Source organism: Rhipicephalus microplus, chromosome 3, assembly GCF_043290135.1.
Source record: "Rhipicephalus microplus isolate Deutch F79 chromosome 3, USDA_Rmic, whole genome shotgun sequence".
Lineage (NCBI taxonomy): Eukaryota > Metazoa > Arthropoda > Arachnida > Ixodida > Ixodidae > Rhipicephalus > Rhipicephalus microplus.
Window position 1 is genome coordinate 115591143 of NC_134702.1, and position 9981 is coordinate 115601123.

Here is a 9981-nt window from a genome sequence, read left to right on the forward strand (position 1 = left end):
ATCGAAAGACACAACGTGAAGCTAGCTATGAAAGTGATCTGTCCATTTATCGCAGAAGCACTCAAAACTTATGGTGCAAAGCTTGGTTTAAGTCGTGCCCAAGAAACTGCTGAATTTATTGAATTAATACACAAGTTGTGGTGCGTCGTGAACACTAAAACACCATCAAAAGGCAAGCCTAAGAAATCCTCTTCAAGCACCCGTAAGAAGCATGGAGGACATGCAGCTGCAGCTTATTAATGCATTTGTGGACTGGCTTGACACTTGGGAAAACTTCAAGATTGGCACTGGACTGGCCGTGCAAGACTGTTAACCACGAAGACGCACTCGGCGCTACGTCTCACGTCGTATTCCTTGATTGAAGTCAGTCGGTATTGCCTGGAGGAGCTAGGTTTTGAATATGTCTTGCTTGGAAAGTTTCAGACAGACAGCCTCGAGGAGAGATTTGGTCGTTACTGTCACCTATGTGGATCCAACTTACATATTTCCGTCTAACAAATATTCGAATCAGAAGAGAAACTGAAGCTTAAAAACTGGCTGGTTTGTTCAGAGATGAAAGAACTGTCCCAACCTAAAAGTAATGTGTTTGGTGCAGTCAAGGTGATTGAAGAATGTGGCATCAAGTCGACTGAAGTGGACGTGAAATCAAAAAAGGAAAGCCTGGCTGCAATAGTGTATATTGCAGGTTGCTGTGCCCACGCCACTCTCAGGAAAACTTCCTGTGAAGATTGTGGGGCCAACATCACGAGACAAGATAGAGATATACCAATGGTTGATGATATGCTAATCGAAGGCCTCACAAGAGGGGCCCTAAAATTTTCCCAACCAGTAGTAATAAGTGCTTTTCTACGCACACAAATCATGCTTGAAAAGCTGATCTCGAAAGAGAACACCGCCCGGTTTCACGCAGCACGGCACCAAAGGCAGGTTCTGCTCAGTGTGGTGAAGCACCTTTTAATTGACAATGAAGATTTAGACATACGTTGCAAAGGACACCATCCAGAGACAGTGCTGACGAGATCTTGTAGGTAGCCACCAACACGTAACTGAAAAGCTGCGTTCGAATAAAAACCGACAAGTTAACGGTGGCAAAGAAGGGCGCAACATCGAAGAGAAAACTAAAAACGCTTAATTAAGCTACCTTCAACGTCCTGAAGATTCACGCTAAAATAAATAAATAATGTAGTCCCCACGAAATATATTAGATCGTAGTTTATTTCTTTTTATTCAAGGGAATCGAAATGCGCCATACCATATTCTGGCACGCTTCCAACGCTACGGCTTTCGGGCACAATAATTAAAGGTTCCTTTAGCACGCCTTAGTTTGACATAACTTGCCCTCAAATATATATCTGCATGCTCGGTAGACAAGTACTTATATGTGATTAGCACTCTGCGACTTGTGTGAGGCAATCCCACATGCATCCAGTGCATGGAAGTTAGTAAAGCTTGGACGGCTAGCAGACAAACTTTTTCGGGAGGCGTGACCCACTCGGGCAAGGCGCGTGACATCACGGAGGGAGTGCACAGGCCTTAACCTGTTCTAGGTGGCTTTGTTATGTGGAGCAAAGGAGTCCTTTATATGAAGAAATGTACCTCGACAATCACGATGATTGATAGATATGTGGGGTTCAACGTCCCACAACCCTCATATGATTATGAGAAACGTCGTAGTGAAGGACTCTGGAAAATTTGACCACCTGAGATACTTTAAGTTGCACCGAAATCCGAGCACATGGGCCTAGCATTTCCGCCTCGACCAAAAATGCAGCTGCCGCACCCGACATTCGATCTCACGACCTGCGGGTCAGCAGCTGAGTAGCTAAGTCACTAGACCAGTGCAGTGGGGCGTCTGTGTAGTAAAGGAGTCCTTTATATGAAGAAATGTACCACGGCACTTAAGATGACTGATTGATATGGGGGGTTTAACTTCTAAAAACCGCCATTTGATTATGAGAGATGCCGTAGTGAAGGGCTCCGGAAATTTCGACCACCTGCGGTTCTTTAACGTGCACCTAAATCTGAGCACGTGGGCCTACAACATTTCCACCTCCGTAGGAAATGCAGCCGACGCGGCCGAGATTCGATCCCGCAACCTGCAGGTGAGCAGCCGAGTACCTAAGTCACTAGACCACCGCGGCGGGGCACGACACTCACATCGCTTGCCCTTTACGGTACGAGAAGAAAAGGGAAATGAATCCGACAGTGGCGTCTGTAGTAGGATATAACTTTAGAAATCCGCCACACTTCAGGAAAGGCGGATGCACACAAGCCAGTAGCAATGAACACACACGCCAGATGATGTCACAATCCAAAATGTCGGTTTCTGCACTCTCGGCAAGAATTGCCGAGTGGGTTAGCTTTGACGGCTCAGGCAATCGGATGGCTTGTTTCAGCAAACTGGGCTAACTTCTTTCCTTGTATCTGAGAGTGGTAATAAAAATATTAAAGCATGGTTTTCAATTGGTGACGCAGTCGATTTGACAATACGTTTCCTTGAATTTCTGGAGTAATCTAATTGGTACTTAGTATACTATACAACAAAAAGTTCGAGGTACTTTGAAATAATAATGAAAGTAACGCTCATTAGCCACTCGCTAGAGACCACACTCTACGCCTGATTTTGGATTAGCACGACATCACCATGGAGATGACCATTGTGACAGTAGCGCAGTAATTTTCAATTTAAGGTACTGACACTTCATGGTTATAGTTTTTTATTTTATTTGATGAACAACTCTACAATAACTGTTGTTACAGAAACTACTACTTGTTAACAATAGCCGGGTAATTTTAATCACTGTAAATTCGAAAAAAAAGTGCAAAAAATACAAGCTGAAAAGATTATCTAGTACTCTGCTATGAGTGCCTTTCAGAAACGCGAGGAAGATATCAAAAACAGTAACAAATATAAATGACAGTGAAATTGTAATTGCTGACCAAGGTGGCATTCTCATGTATGCTGCAAAGAAGCCGACCCGGTTTAGTTAAAAAACTTCTTCTGCAAATATCAGTATCGTCTACTTGTACTGCTGTTGTGTTGCCCATTGCTATTATTCAATAACATTGAAATATTGTGTTTGCAATTGAAGATCTTGTGAAATTAGGTACAAAATTACCTCGAAATTTCACCTGCTTTTGGTGCAACATAAACGAATAGGAACTGAATATTTCTTAAGAAAACTAAGCTTATACAATCTTTCTAATAGTCAAAAAGTTTCAGTGGTTTTTGCAATATATGATGCCATGCGGGGGTGAATAGGTGGAACTGGTTGCATCGCATCTGTCGGAAAGCAAGGAATATTTTGGGGTGAAGCTTCTGAAGCCATGGGTCATTAGTCCTCAATCTATATCGTAGTAGTAGGTAGCTACATATCCTTTATACCTTGAAATGTCCGCTGATTGGCAGTACTTTTATATGATGAGTAAATAATGAAAAGATGCCAGAAGGCAGTGCTTGGAGTGTTCACTAGATGGACGGATGGATAGACAGATGGACGGGTGGACAAATATGCAGACAGACAGACAGACAGACAGACAGACAGACAGACAGACAGACAGACAGACAGACAGACAGACAGACAGAGAGACAGACAGACAGACAGACAGACAGACAGACAGACAGACAGACAGACAGACAGACAGACAGACAGACAGACAGATGGGTGAACAGGCGTAGGTAATTTTGGCGTACTTGTTGAAAGATTCACCTTGTTCCCAGCAAACGACTGTTCAAAGTGGCTTCGCTTGCCTTCAGTTAGCTTCGCTGACCAAGTATTACGAATAAGTTGGCATAGTTTTTGAGACAGCTTCCCATTTCGAACGCGCCTAGGCCTAGCTACAACATCGATGTAAACAAATCGGCAACGTAGATGTTTTGGCGTTTGGCGCGTGGTTCATATTTATTTACTTTTATTATCACAAAAATAAACTTCTAACAATTCTTCGCGTGGTGGCTTAGGCAGACATTCTCGTGTTCTTTTGATTTTTACTGTTTACCTTATTAACCATCTAATAGGTGACGTCACCATCTCGGCTGAGGCACGTAAACCACGTAAACGCTATTCCGCTAAACTATAAGATGCTGCCCACAACGAACGCTTGCTGCACGGTAACGCCATCCCCTTGACCTACGCTATCAGGCTAACGCTAAACTCAAACTGTCGTGTTTCAGTAAGCTCGACGCTAGTTCTTTGCTAACTGAGATTGCTAATGTTGCCCTGCCGCGGTGGTTTAATGGCTAAGGTACTCGGCTGCTGATTCGCAGGTCGCTGGTTCGAATCCTGGCCTCGGTGACTGCATTTCCAATGGAGGCGGAAATGTTGTAGGCCCGTGTACTCAGATTTGAGTGCACGTTAAACCCAGGTGGTCGAAATTTCCAGAGCCCTCTACTACGGCGTCTCTCATAATCATATGGCGGCTTTGGGACGTTAAATCCCACATATCATCATATATCAGATTGATAATGTTGTTCGCTGGCCGGCGTGGGCACATAGACATGAACGCTAACAAACGTATTGTTTTAGGCTTCTCACTTACTAGCGTACCTCGTGCTAAGTATACCCTTAAAAACGCTATTCTATATTTCATTACTTAAAACATGTACGTGAGCATTCAAACAAAGTCTTGCTATAGCTGTAAACAGCAAACTGACTATGTGTGCAACAATAGCAAGTGTGTTCTAAGGTACCTACGACGAAACATTAGTTGCGTTTCTCAAGTGGAGTAACAACGTTCGCAACACTACTCAGCCTGAACTAAAAAATAGAATCACAGCATATTCACTGAGTGAACGATGATAAGTGGCGCGAAGCTTAGCAGGGTTTTATCGGTAAACCGTGAATCGTCTGTTTGTCTGTCCGTCGGTCTGTCTCTTTGTTAGTTCGTTCGTCCACACCTCCTGAGTCCTTTAAGTAGGCAGTCATGTACGAGCTAGAAAACACGGACCCATGGCTTTAGGAGCTTCGCCTTTAATAAGAATTCTCTATCTGCGACCTTTTTAACCACATCCTTGCTTGGAATAGTGATGAAGCGCGCTTAATATTGTTTATCTGCCAACGCGCTAGCAGTGTAACGTCAATAGAATGCACCATTTCGTTATAGTCACCTGAATCATGTTGCAAAGCGTCTGATGTCATACTTCTTCATAAAACAAGCAATCATCCAGTTCTTTACGATCACATTTTATTACTCAACCCGTGTGCATTATCACAATAAGGTACACGTCCATATGGACGCTGCACTAAGGCCTTTTATTTTTCTTTTGTCTGAAGCACGTTCATGTGTCGGAGCCGCCTTTCCTGCAGCGTGGTTTCCATTTTATGCCATGAATTGTTTTGTTCCTGCTTGGACAAATACTTATTTCACAAAATTTACAATTTCCACATTTTCAATGGAGGGTAAAAATGCTTTAGGCCCGTCTGGTGAGATTTAAGTGCTCATAAAAAGCTCCAGGTGGTCAAGATTTTCAGAGCCCTTTGTTAAGACGTCTCTTATAGTAATATTTGAATTTGGGACGGTAAACCCTATATTTTATACTAGATGCCTACAATGTGTATTTATTGACCGTTACTTCTATCTTTCTGAGCTTCTAACTGCAACTCTGTTTGAATTCAGTTGCACCAGGTTAACATCATTTCTTCATATGTACTGTCGTTGTTATTATTCCATGTTATTCTTTTTTGAATTTCTCATTATCTTTATGTACCCCAACCACCTCTGTATAATGCTGTTGAATTGAAGGTAGAATTAGGTAAATGGAGTGGTATGACTGTCACCGTGAAGTTTCTCCACGTAGGCAGGCTCTGAATAGCGGCCAGGGCTCCCCACGTACTGCTGCATTTTGTCGAGCTTCTTCAGGGCGATAATGCGGGCCTTGCCCTTGAGCCAAAGCGAAGAAGTCAATGCTTTCCGGAAGGCCGTGACAATCGTGGTCAATAAACTTTTGGCCTCTCGCACCATATCCGGTTTAACGACTGTTGAGCAAAAAAAATGTTGGCATAGAGTAAATCGTGAAACTCAAAGCGAATTTCGTTACGCTCTGCCTATAGGGACTAGTGAATGCAGTTGGCACGAATATTTAAACACGGGTGCAAGAGAACTATTTAGGCACGTTTAATTTTAAGACATTTTCACCCTTGCGAATTTCCCTGAGTGCCGGCAAAAGATTAGTAATTTGGAGGGTACGAAAATCAAAGAAGAAAGAAAAAAAAGACGAGAGCGTAGACGAGATAGAAGAGTCCAAATAAATAGTGCCGAACATGGCACTTAAATGCAGGGATACTGGTCGTCAGATCTTATCGGGTGGAATTATAATTCGCTAATGACAAGCAATATTTGAGAGCGTGAATATAAGGTTGGCCGGTATGAGTGTGAAGGATAAATACTTGTTCTTTAATGAAACTCTTCCATCGAAAAATTCGCGGTGAGTTTAAATATTGTTTAGGAACTGCATGGTTGCTATATTACCTGAAAAGGTGGTTGTTATGTTGCCAGTGAAAGAGAATGCCGGCTGAGTAGTTGGTATTTCTTCTCTTGCTACTTGCATCACTTATGTTCATTAGTTTACTAATGGTACTTATGTTGATTATATAGCTTATGTTAATCGACCATGTGTTTAGTGTCTACGTAACATGTGTTTTTTGTCTTAATTAGGTCAATTTACCAAGCACTGACTGTACACGGCTCAACGCCTCAGTCAGGCACACGCTCGCGACTTTAGGCCTGAATTCTTTGATTTTCCACAAGAAAACTATAAATGTGTTGGAAATCATGAATGTATTAGTTAGGTATCTAGACGTACCCGTTTGCAGGAATGGGCTCACTAGAGCCAGCTTCATGACGCTGAAGACTTCAGCGTAGCAGGCTTCACTAACACTCTTTTTGCCCAACAGCAGTGTTGGCTCCGTGTAGCGTACCAGCTGTCGGAAGATGCTCCAAGCGATCAAATAGCGAAGTCCCTCGGCGCCCACAGAATTGTGGTTGATCAGATCGACAAGAATTTCCAATACGTATTTGTGGTACACGATTGTGCTGTTTCCGTGGTAGATATTATTGGTATACTTCGAAAACACGGTAGACCATTTTGCTGTCAAAGACAGGACAACGACGTCAAGTTAGGTGTCTGCCCTAAATATATGAAGGAGGATTAAAAAAATCAATAGCCAAGTAGGGAATATTTGCTGCGCTGTGCTTCAACCGCTGGGCTTTTTAAAGCCTCTTTTTAACATTCACAGATAACTGTAAGCGCTACCTAAGTATACGTGGCCACGGTCAAGGGCAATTACGCCTAGATGGGATACCTTGAAATATGTTATATGCTGAAAGTATTGGCTACTTTCTGAGTGCTTATTTATGAGTGTTTGCTGGTAGAGTAAGTATCCATGCTTGTCAAACGTTTCCGTAAAAAACAAAAAAGCAAAAATGCATAGTATATTAACTACAAATTTTATTGGGCATACAAGGAATCTTTCTGCAAGGCTGGTTTTGTGGTATAATGAAAATAAAACTGGAACTAGTACCAGTAAAACATCAGTACTACACTTAGTCCAATATAGGTAAATTTTTCAATGACGCATATATACTTTGTCGTACAGGACACAACTGAGCTAAATAATTTTTCCAGCCATTTAGGCTTCAGGGGTAGCATCATTGTGTAAGTTCTTTGAATATATCAAAAAATGGCAGTAGCTAAAATTGTGTGCAGTCGAGTACATCATTTCGCTGCAAACAACCGCGATGTGCAGAATAATAAAATTGGCGCCGGCAGAAAAACGGTATTAAGGTAACGATCCAACCATAAGCTGCCATCGCAATCAAAGTGACAAATAAGGAGAAATACGGTTCGGGAATGCTGTAGTTACAACAATCTGAAAATGAGCACCACTCAAAATTTTCGTAACTGCGTGTGCGCGGTCAGCGTTTATTGCCTGGCATGGAGGTGCCTTAGCTGCATAGTGGCGGAAAAGTTCTGTATCGGCACCTCTAAGTGCGCTGATGTTTAACAAGCCTGGAAACACAATACCCAAGACAGCAAATGTTACAAGTTGCAGTCATGATACTAATTGAACAAGGCTCATTGCATCGAGTACACTTTTATTATTGACAATGAGCGTGAAAAACGGCTCTTTTTTCTGCGCACTTCTTGTAACGGCATCACTCACACATCGCCACCAGATAAAATGTTGGTGTTTCATAGCGTTCTTTTTCCATACTCTGCTTTATTTACTATATATCTGTTTTTTTATTGTATTCGTTTTTGCTATAGTAGTAAGGCTCAGCGTATTGGGGTTGGCATGGTAAACGTGGTATGTTAACTTGTAAGCAAAGAGAAGTACTGTTTTGGTCGCTATAGATAGCCCAATCCAAGCAATGTATGCCTAAAAACCTGTTTTGTGTAAGACCGCCAGTGATATTGTTTCCGTATAACTTAAAGTCTAAAATAAAGTAAATGTATAAATTGCTGAAAGGATGTCAACAGAAAACACACCAGGTGACACGTATGGATCCGTCGTGTGTCCCATGCCATGAATGGTTCCAGACAGCATCGAGGCGTTTGCCGAAATGCGTTTTTTTATTATTGCGTGAACTGCAGCAAAAAAGAAAAAAAAAATAGGCAACATTTAGTTAGCGTAAACGTGTTTCACTACGTAATTATTGCGGTCAAAAATACGTTGTAAAATTATATTTGAAAAAAAAAATCAAAGGGCATGTAAGGGAAGCCGCTTACTCTATCACAGGTCAAGCGTAAGCATCCTTCAACTTTTTTATTTTGCGTCTTCTTTATGTCTATTTATCTGTCTTTATGTCTTCTATCTATCTATCTATCTATCTATCTATCTATCTATCTATCTATCTATCTATCTATCTATCTATCTATCTATCTGTCTGTCTATCTATCTATCTATCTATCTATCTATCTATCTATCTATCTATCTATCTATCTATCTATCTATCTATCAGGCCGCTTACGACTTTAGCTCTCCTGACCGTTTGGATAGTGGTATCAATACCAAACTCGGTATGACATAACATTATTGCATGAAGAACATAGCTGATCCGTCATAACATGAAAATCATGAGAAGTATATCATGAATGTCGTGATTTACAATTCATGGTCCTGCTGCTCTTGCGGTGGTTTTGTGCAGATGACATAATTCAGAACTGGTATAGTATGACCAAGTTGCATAGTGGACACAAGCGACAGACTCTAACATGAAAATCGTGATATCCGTGTCATGTAACAACATGACTACATGCCAGACTAATGATGCGCTCGAGGCCGTTTCGCTAGCTTCACTTATACAAAACTTGGTATTACGGTACATGAATGGATGACGAAGGTATGCGAGTGCTGCAAACATGATAATCATGAGATGCGTGTCATGTAACAGCATGACACATTCCACGCTTATGATGTGCTCGTTGCCACTTTGCCAGTTTCACGTATACGAAATTTGGTATTGCGGGATGTGAATGGATGACTATGGTATGAGACTGGTGCAAACATGATAAACATGAAATTCGTGTCTTGTAACAAGATGACTGCATGCCACACTCATGATGCGCTCGTGGCCGTTTCACTAGCTTCACATGTACCGAATTTGGTATTACGTGACACGAATGGATGACATAGGCAAATGAGAATTTCAAACATGATGATCATGACATGCTTGTCATGTAACAACATGGCTACGTCCAACACACATGATGCGCTCGTGGCGGTTTTACTACTTTCTAATTTGCCAAAACTTGGTGTTACGTCACGTGAATGGATGACAATGGTTTGTGACTAGTGAGAGCATGCAATTCATGAGATGCGCGTCATGTAAGAACATTATTACATGCCACACTCAAGGTGCCAATTCACTTCGATGTAACCCGGTGCGCGTGCCCACCGGTGTTCGTTTCATCGAGTCACGCCAGGCACCGTTGTCCCCCTAGTAGGGATCGGTGAATCTAACCACTGACTTTCATTGTAG